We start from the raw sequence: 8,478 nt of genomic DNA on the forward strand, positions 1-8,478 counted from the left end.
AGCATGCCTGGTCTCTCCTGATGAGATGGTCAAGGAATGTGAGATGAAGTCTCATTATCTTTGCTTCTAGGGAGCATTAGGGTTGTACTTTTTTTCGAGACAGATTTATTTGTTCCTTTGATAGTCCATGGTACTTTCAATATACTTATTAAGCCGCTTATATGTACATCTTATAAAAGAATTGATGCTTCAAGCCTTTAAGACCCCAGATGCTATATCTTTTGATAGGCGGGCACCATCAGCTTTCTTCACCACATTTGCCTATGCACAACTTTGTCTTCACTGATCATATCAGGAAGGTGGGAACCCACTGAAAAGATTTTTTTGTTCTTTGATGATATCTGATACCTAGTCCCTTCTACACCTCGTGGTCAGACAAGCTGATGTACTTCTTCCATGTGGACTTTGATGCTTCTCAGCTAGATGGCCACTTGTTTATCTTCAAGCCTTTCAGACGCCAGACACTATATCTTTTGATAGGCAGGCACCATCAGCTTTCCTCACCACATTTGCTTATGCACACATTTTTTCTTCAGCAATCGTGTCAGGAAGATGTGCATCGTGGAATGCCAATTTAACAGAACAATGTGTTCTTGCATTGAGTAAGTACTTGAGTGGAGACCCAATGTCCTTCTGCTGCCTTAATACTAACCTATAAATATATGCACATACATCTATTCCCCACCGTCCTACATAAATATATTTACATATGTACATGCCAGTATTTAGACCTCTATAAATACCCTTTGTTACCTAGTTCTTTCCCTTATTTCCCTTTACTTTCCTCTTGTTCCACTATCATGCTCAATCTTCATTTGGGTTTCAGTAATTTCTTTCAGTTACATTGCCCTTGCTGAATCCCTACCAGGCCTCTCACACCCTCCTTGCCACTGATTTTGGATCACTTGTTGCTCCCCTGTCCCTGGGTTGCTCAGCACCACTGCCTCATCCCCACCTCTACTTCTCCCATACCCGCCCCCCCCTCCCGCCTCCAGAAACATTGGTCCCATTGTTTTCTCCTCCAGACTCCATCTAGCCTATCTTATCTATATAGATCTATAGAGATAATAATATGCACCACAAATCAAGGCATAGCAAGATAGGTGATGGGTGAGAACACAGCGATGACAACAAAAAAAGGAAACCAATGACCCATAAAAGAGTAAATTAATTAAAAGAAAAAAATTTTAAAGAAAGGAAAGCCTATAAATAGATCAAGGTATGATTTTTGATCTCTAGGAGTGTCCTTCAGTCAGATCTGATGGGGTGCCAAACTCTGGCCCCAGAGTCTGTCCTTTTTACTCCCTCGGGGGCTCCCTGCTCTGCTCCCATGGTTGCTCTGCTGCTCGCCTTTAGTGGCTTGCCTCGGTGTCACGGGGTCAGTCCAGGCCAGTCCCGACACTGAGTCTCCAGTGTTGTCCCCCTTAGGGCCCTGGTCCAGCAAGGGACAGTGTGTCTTGTAATGTGACCAGCCATCTGGTCCACTCTGTGCATTGGCTGTTCAGAGCGGGGATATTGTCCTCCAGGTCTGGTGGACCAGATGTGCTCCACTCTCTCTTCCTCCCCCTTCATTTACTCCCATTTGCTCTGATCAGACATGTCCCTCTCCCCTAGCTGCAGCTTCAGTGCCGTCCTCTCAAGTAAATTCTGGGGAGAGGGGCAGTTGTTCACGTAGCTTGCCTGTGTGACCACGAGCTGTCGAAGAAATCAGGTATCAAGCATCAAAGAACAAAAACAGTATCACTGCAAATGAGGGCTAGTGCAGAGTGGAAATGCAAAGCCCATCGGTAGGCAACTGGTCACCCCCTTACAGAAGGGTTGTGGGGAGGAGATGAACCAGTCAGGGTGCAGGGTAGCAGCAATGAAACACATAACTTTCCTCTAGTTCCTAAATGCTTCCTCCCCCAACCCCACTATCATAATCCCAATTCTACCTTACAGATCTGGCTAGACCAGAGGATGTACATCGGTACAGATAGGAAGTGGAAACACAGGGAATCCAGGACAGATGACTCCTTCAGGACCAGTGGTGAGAGTGGCAATGCCTGGAGGGTGGAGGGAATGTGGGGTGGAAAGGGGGAACCGATTACAAGAATCTACGTATAGCCTCCTCCCTGGGGGATGGACAGCAGAGAAGAGGGCGGGGGGAGGCATCAGACAGTGAAATATATGACAAAATAATAATAATTTATGAATGATGAAGGGTTCATGAGGGAGGGGGAAGTGGGGAGGGGGGAAATGAGGAGCCGATATTAAGGGCTCAAGTAAAAGGCAAATGTTTTGAGAATAATGTTGGCAACAAATGTACAAATGTGCTTGACACAATGGATACATGTATGGATTGTGAGAAGAATTGTATGGGCCCCGAGTAAAATGATTAAAAAAAAAGAACTGATGCATTCATCATTCCTCCATTGTGTTGGTTACATCTGCTAGGTCCCTGAAGGTACAGGTGCAGTGTTATGAACTTAGTGCCAAGTTTTAAACGTCACTTACTTAACCATAGAGTCATACAGTATTACACGTATTGATGCACAAAGATCATTGGTTTTGTTGTCACCCTGCCAAGAAAAGTTTTGGAAATTTTGGCTACAATTCAGTTTATAAAAATCACAAGAGCAAAACACTTTAGGGGAAGTGGGCCTACTAGACCAAAAGATGTATGTGCTACTGTGTGTGTGTGTGTGTGTGTACACGCATGCATGTGCCTCCTGCTGTATGGCAGTGGGATGAGAAAATTATAGTCTTTGTCTGGAGAGAACAGAGTGACTGCTTTTGTTCAAGTTTGGCTGTCCAAAATCTATGAAGTGGGTGGAGAACTGCCTGGAAATTGTGAGTCAGACTGATGTGTGGGGGAAGCAGCCTGATCTTTCTGATCTTGAGTTGACTTGATCAGTCTTTGTCTCAAGCTCAGCTGAGTCCTAGCCCACCCGGGTGCTGTTTCTGTCACACTTTGGGTCTTTACCCTCGCTTGGCCTTCTCGACAGAGAGCAGATCACAGGTTCCATCTGAAAGGAACAACCTAGCGGGAGGTGGGGTGGGGGGTGGGGGGAGGGGCGGGAGGGGGCAGGGGCGGTGTTGGGTTACACAAATTGAGGGCAACTTGTTTGGGCTATGTGAACGGCTCCATTTATAAAATTTGCGTTCTTAAAAGCATGTTTGTGGGCAGGTCACCTTGAGATCTCTAAATGGGAAAGGATTTATCAGCTCATACATCCCTCTCTTCCGTATGAAGCATACATTGTTTCAAATGGCATGCTTAACTCAAAAAGAGTTAACATGTATATTGCTCTAAATTTTCTAATTTACAAATTTGAAGTTTTAAAAACTGTAATTGCTTAGTTAGCTAAAACTCATGTCATTATGCCAAACTAATCTGACAAATGTCCTTTCATTATAAACTTAGATGGGAATCAAAGTATCATAGAAATGGCTTTAACGCTCCTATAGGAGCACCACTCCTCTCTCCGCTTGCATATTGCTGTGATCCTGGAGGATGTACTACCAGCAGTGTTCCGTTCTGTTGTCCACAGCACTGGTGTGAGTTGGAGCCAGCCCAATACACCCAAGGACGAATTTTAGAAGAAGACGTTGTTAAAGCAGAATAAGCAGATACAAAATAACATTGCGGGTATTATTTCCATTGTACTGGCCATTTGGAAACATGGTGGTATTTATGAAGGGTGGGGATAATCTCCATAGAAGAAACAGGAAATGTGGATCCCGGAGGGACAGAGGGATGTGTTTAGCGTTGAGACAAACAGCAAGAGGAAAGCAGCATTAAAGAATGGGACCAGAGAGGGAACCATTCACATAGGGCCGTAGGTCTTATTCTTAGTGAGATGCACTGAAATGGCATACTGACACTGAAGAAATGACACGGATTGTGTTATGAGGAAGGAGGAGCACAAGACGCCATTTTGTACCTCCTACCTAGAGACAGTCAGATTGACAGCTCCGATGCCACTACTGTCAACTCATGATCCAGACCAAAACCCTATTTGGCTCTAGCTCAGTCTCATAAATACACACGTGATCAATTCCATCGTTCTAGCTACAGTTCCAATGCATATTATGGAGTGTCTCCTTCTCCCTCATTGGTCCTTTACCAAAAATGGTGTCCTTCTCCAGAGATTGATTACTCTTAATGGTATATTCAAATAAGTGAGTCAAATAAATGTTCCACTGTGACCCATAAGATTTCCACTGGTTAATTTTTGGAACCAGATTGCCAGCACTTTCTTCCGAGTCTTCTAGACCCCAGGAGCTTCAGTGAACTTGCTTATAATAGGTGACCCTGATATCATCTGAAATATTGGTGGCATACTTTCCACACAAACCACTACACATAGGACTAAAAAAAAACAATAGGTTGACTACTATGACTATAATTTAAAAACATTGGAAAATAAAAAGTGTTGACCTAGATATAGAGAAATAAAAATATTTACAGATTTCTGGTGACAATGTAAATATTTTATTTTAACTTATGGATTATTGATTTATAAATTTTCATTGACTTTTAATAGCAGTCTAATGTTCTTTTTTCAAAATGACCTACAAGTTGAGGTTTTAATGCTGTATTACCTGCATGAGTCATTCATTATAAATTATCTGCCATTTCTCGCTTAATCTATGGGGAAAATAAGTGAAATTACAAAAAACAGTCTTGATGCACAATACATTTAGATTTTGATAAGTGTATTTAAGTCTTTATCAATTGTCTTATTCATACATAGCTTTCAGCAAACTTTCCTTTAATCAATCAACTTTAACCAGGTATTTACAAAGAAATGCATTTGATTTTCTAAGAAACTATCTACCCGCTTCTTCAAATGTCATTGGTTTACTCAACATTTAAATGATTTATTATTAAAACTGTCATAAACAAGTTTAAGATAATATAAAAATAACTTGGCAAGGTTAAACTCAATAAAGGGAGCTTATGAGTGAATGGGTTGATAAATTAGAGCCTGATTATAATAGATCACCTACTAATCTGCTAAAAGATCATCACTTATATAGCAAGCTATCTACTAAAATTCTATCTTACTTCTGATGGTAACAACATAGAAAACACAACTATAAGAATAGTAAACTCAAATCACTGCCATGACACATGATTCTATCTCATAGTGACCCTATAGGGTAGAGACAGATGGCTCTTGTCGTTTCCCAAGATAGTAAACCTTTAAGGGAGCCGAGAATCTAACCTTTGTCCAATGGAACAGCTATTGGCTTTGGACTGCTTATTCTATGGTTAGTAGCCAAACATTGGAGGACCCTAATCAGATTTTTGTCTCTCTTCTCTTTAAAAAGTGGAAGTGCCCAGGATTTCTGACCTGCAGAACTGTAAGAAAATCATTTTGTCTGCTGCCACAGCAATAATACACTGGTGATGTTATTGAGGAACCAACTTATTGTACTACCACATTATTTTTATCAGACAAAACTGTTTTATTTTCCAAAATTAACTGTAGATGTAGTAAGTAGATTATAACTATTTTTTTTTGTATCACTACTATACTTCAATTACTCTTTCACCACAGAGGCAGAGAGAGAGGAAGGGAGAGACAGTGTGTGTACTAAAGAATTGGCTCACTTTGCTGTGGGGTCTGGCAAATCAAAGTCTTGTTGGTCAGAAAACAGATTGGAAAATTTAAAAGTCTTGTCTCTGAAATGAGTAGGTCAAGTGTCAGGATGTGAATCCTGCCAGATGTCTCTTTACCATTTTGAGATAGGAGCTTCTCCCTAAGGATATCACCCTTTTTAATTTTTTTTTTTTTTTGCCTTGTAAAAAATCTTACAACTGAAAGATGAGACCTACTCATATTATGGAACATACTTTTTTAAATGATTCTTTTTTTCCTCATATTTCTTTTGAAAGTAGACGATTGTGCTTACTATTTAAATCCTTTATACAAACTAATCTCAGTATAGAGATTTTAATGTTTTGTTTACTTTCAAAGTCAAGGTAATGGCTGTTTTCCTTTAGTATTAGTTGTTCTGTTTGTTTCCCTAAGCATTGTCTCCTATGCTGTTGTCTGGTGACAGGAGGATGTGGCTCACTAATATGTTAGCTAATGTGTAAGAATTCTGCAATTTTGATTACATTTTCCTAACATATCTTTTACTTGCATGACTATATTGACTCTCTGTGTACATACGAGCAAGCTATTCCATTGGCTAACTTATTTTACGTTACCCTAGTATCAGTGATTCATACAGAGTGTGTTTTTTTGAAGAACATTCCAAAGTTTCTTCAGAAATAGCTCTCTTGGTTGTTACTGTTAGGTGCCATCAAGTTGGTCCCACTTCATAAGGACCTTACGTGTAACAGAACTAAACCCCACCTGGCCCTGCCTGATCCTCATAATTGTAGTAACTGTTGAACTTATTGTTTCAACCACTGTGGAATCCATGCACTCAGGGGTCTTCCTCATTTGGGGCTGCCCTTCTCTGTACTGAGCCAAGCTGTATCACGGCTGCCACTTACGTTGCAAGCCTAATGTTGAATTGGGAGTGCTACCAGAGGACCATCAAGCTCTGTGAACAGATGATCTTTAGTTAAATTCCAAAATACCGCCCAACAAACTGGCTGGTGGATCAAGATGGGACTGCTCTAATGTGTGAAGAAAGTACTCCTGTCCTCAGATTCTGAGTTTTGGGGGACATTAAATGAATGGTATGCCAAACACTTTTGCTGATGAAACTTCTCTTATTTCGAAGGGTTACATATAAAAATAATTCAAAATAAAATATAATAAACTAGCACAATCAGATTATTTGTAATGATAGTTTTATCTCTCAACAATGAAAGAATTGCTTCAAGCATCCCAAATAATTACTTACTGATACTGATAGGAAGTTTTATGATCCAAACTGCTTAGAATCCCCCCACTTCAGTCAGCGCTAATCCAACAGCCACATGGGCTTCCTGCAAGCTAAATTCCAAGTAAGGAGATTGGCTCTATTCCACTATCCTAGGGTGGGGAATTCTGCCAAATTCTTGTAGGCAAAGAGTACTCTGTAGATGACACTGATGAGAAAGCTGAAGAAGCCTGCTCAGTGTGGTGCAGAATCTAAGTCTCCCTATTCTACGGGAGCTTGAACATCTTTGATTTGGAATGGAACTTGAGGTCACTGCGCTCTCCCCCCAGGCCCCACCATCCTCCACCCTCAACTCTCAAAAGAAAAAGGGAATCTCTTCATTAGGATTTCTAACTATTTTCAAAAAATTTCCAGGCATTCTACTGCTTAAGAAGAGAGAGCCTTAGCTCATAATCATCATAAACATGCTTTTGGAGACATTTCTTAACTTGTAAACATGATGCACGTGACCCAGTCGTTTGGGATGATGTGGCAAAACCATGGGTATTTCAATAATCTCACATAAAAGATGTTCAGTTGATAAAGAAGACACAAGAAGAATTTACACCTTTGAATTATAGTGTCGGTGAATAAGAGTAAATATATAATCAACTGCCAGAAAAACGAACACATCTGTCTTGGGAGAAGTACAGTCTGAATGTATCTTAGAAATGAGGATGCCAAGGTTTTATCTCCTACACGTTGGCTGTATTATCAGGAGGTGGGCACCAGTCCCTAGAGCAAGTCATCCTGCTGGATCAGTAGGCAGCCCGTGAAGGAGAGGAAGACACTACGAAGATGGGATGCTAGCGTGGCGGCCACGCTGCTCAAACCGCAGCAGTGGTGAGGAGGGCACTGGGCCAGGCAGCATAGCCTGGCAGCGGCTCATTCTCTTGTACATAGGAAGGTCATGATAAGCCAGAACCCACTTGATAGGACCGAGTAACATCAACAACATGGGTGGTATGCCCTCTTGTCTGTCTGTTTGTCACACTGTGGAGGCTTGAATGTTGCAGTCCTGTTGGAAGCTATGTCACTGGTATTTCTTTCTTTCTTTTGTTAACCAAGGGATAGTACAAATGCAGTCCCCTGCTACCACAAATTATACATTCTAGTTTCCAACATTTGGGGAAATCACAGGGGTCAGCACACCCGGAGTGCAATGGGTGATCCTCGCCCTGGGAAAACCACCTTCGCGATCATGGTATCTCCCCTGCCAGGTAAGTATGTCACCGGGATTTCACATACCAACAGGGTCACTGAACGTGAACAGGTTTCAGCAGAACTTCCAGGCTCAGAACAGACTAGAAGGAATAAGATGTCCACTCCCGAGGAATTCGCCCCCGAAAAACTTAGAGATAGCAGTGGAAACTTGTCAGACAAGAAAACCTCGTGAAAAGGAGAATAGGAAAACTGAGTAAAAATTAATGCATTTGAATTATAGTGCTGGTGAAGAATATCGAAAAAAAAACATGGACTGACAAATGAACAAACAACTTGGTCTTAGAAGAAGTGTGGTTAGAATGCTCCTTAAAGGCAAGAGTAACAAGACGTTATCTCACATACTTTGGACATGTTTCCAGGAAAGACCAGTCCTGGAGAAGGACA

At 41.3% G+C, this 8,478-nt stretch overlaps 1 non-coding gene across 1 annotated transcript; it reads right to left on the minus strand.

Annotated features, from left to right (window-relative positions):
* Positions 1-7,934: 7,934 nt before the first annotated feature.
* Positions 7,935-8,098, minus strand: LOC142441730 (U1 spliceosomal RNA). The gene has a single exon (XR_012783081.1). It is a non-coding gene; the product is annotated as a U1 spliceosomal RNA (small nuclear RNA).
* Positions 8,099-8,478: the final 380 nt, after the last annotated feature.

This window comes from Tenrec ecaudatus, chromosome 2 (assembly GCF_050624435.1).
Source record: "Tenrec ecaudatus isolate mTenEca1 chromosome 2, mTenEca1.hap1, whole genome shotgun sequence".
Taxonomy (NCBI): Eukaryota; Metazoa; Chordata; class Mammalia; order Afrosoricida; family Tenrecidae; genus Tenrec; species Tenrec ecaudatus.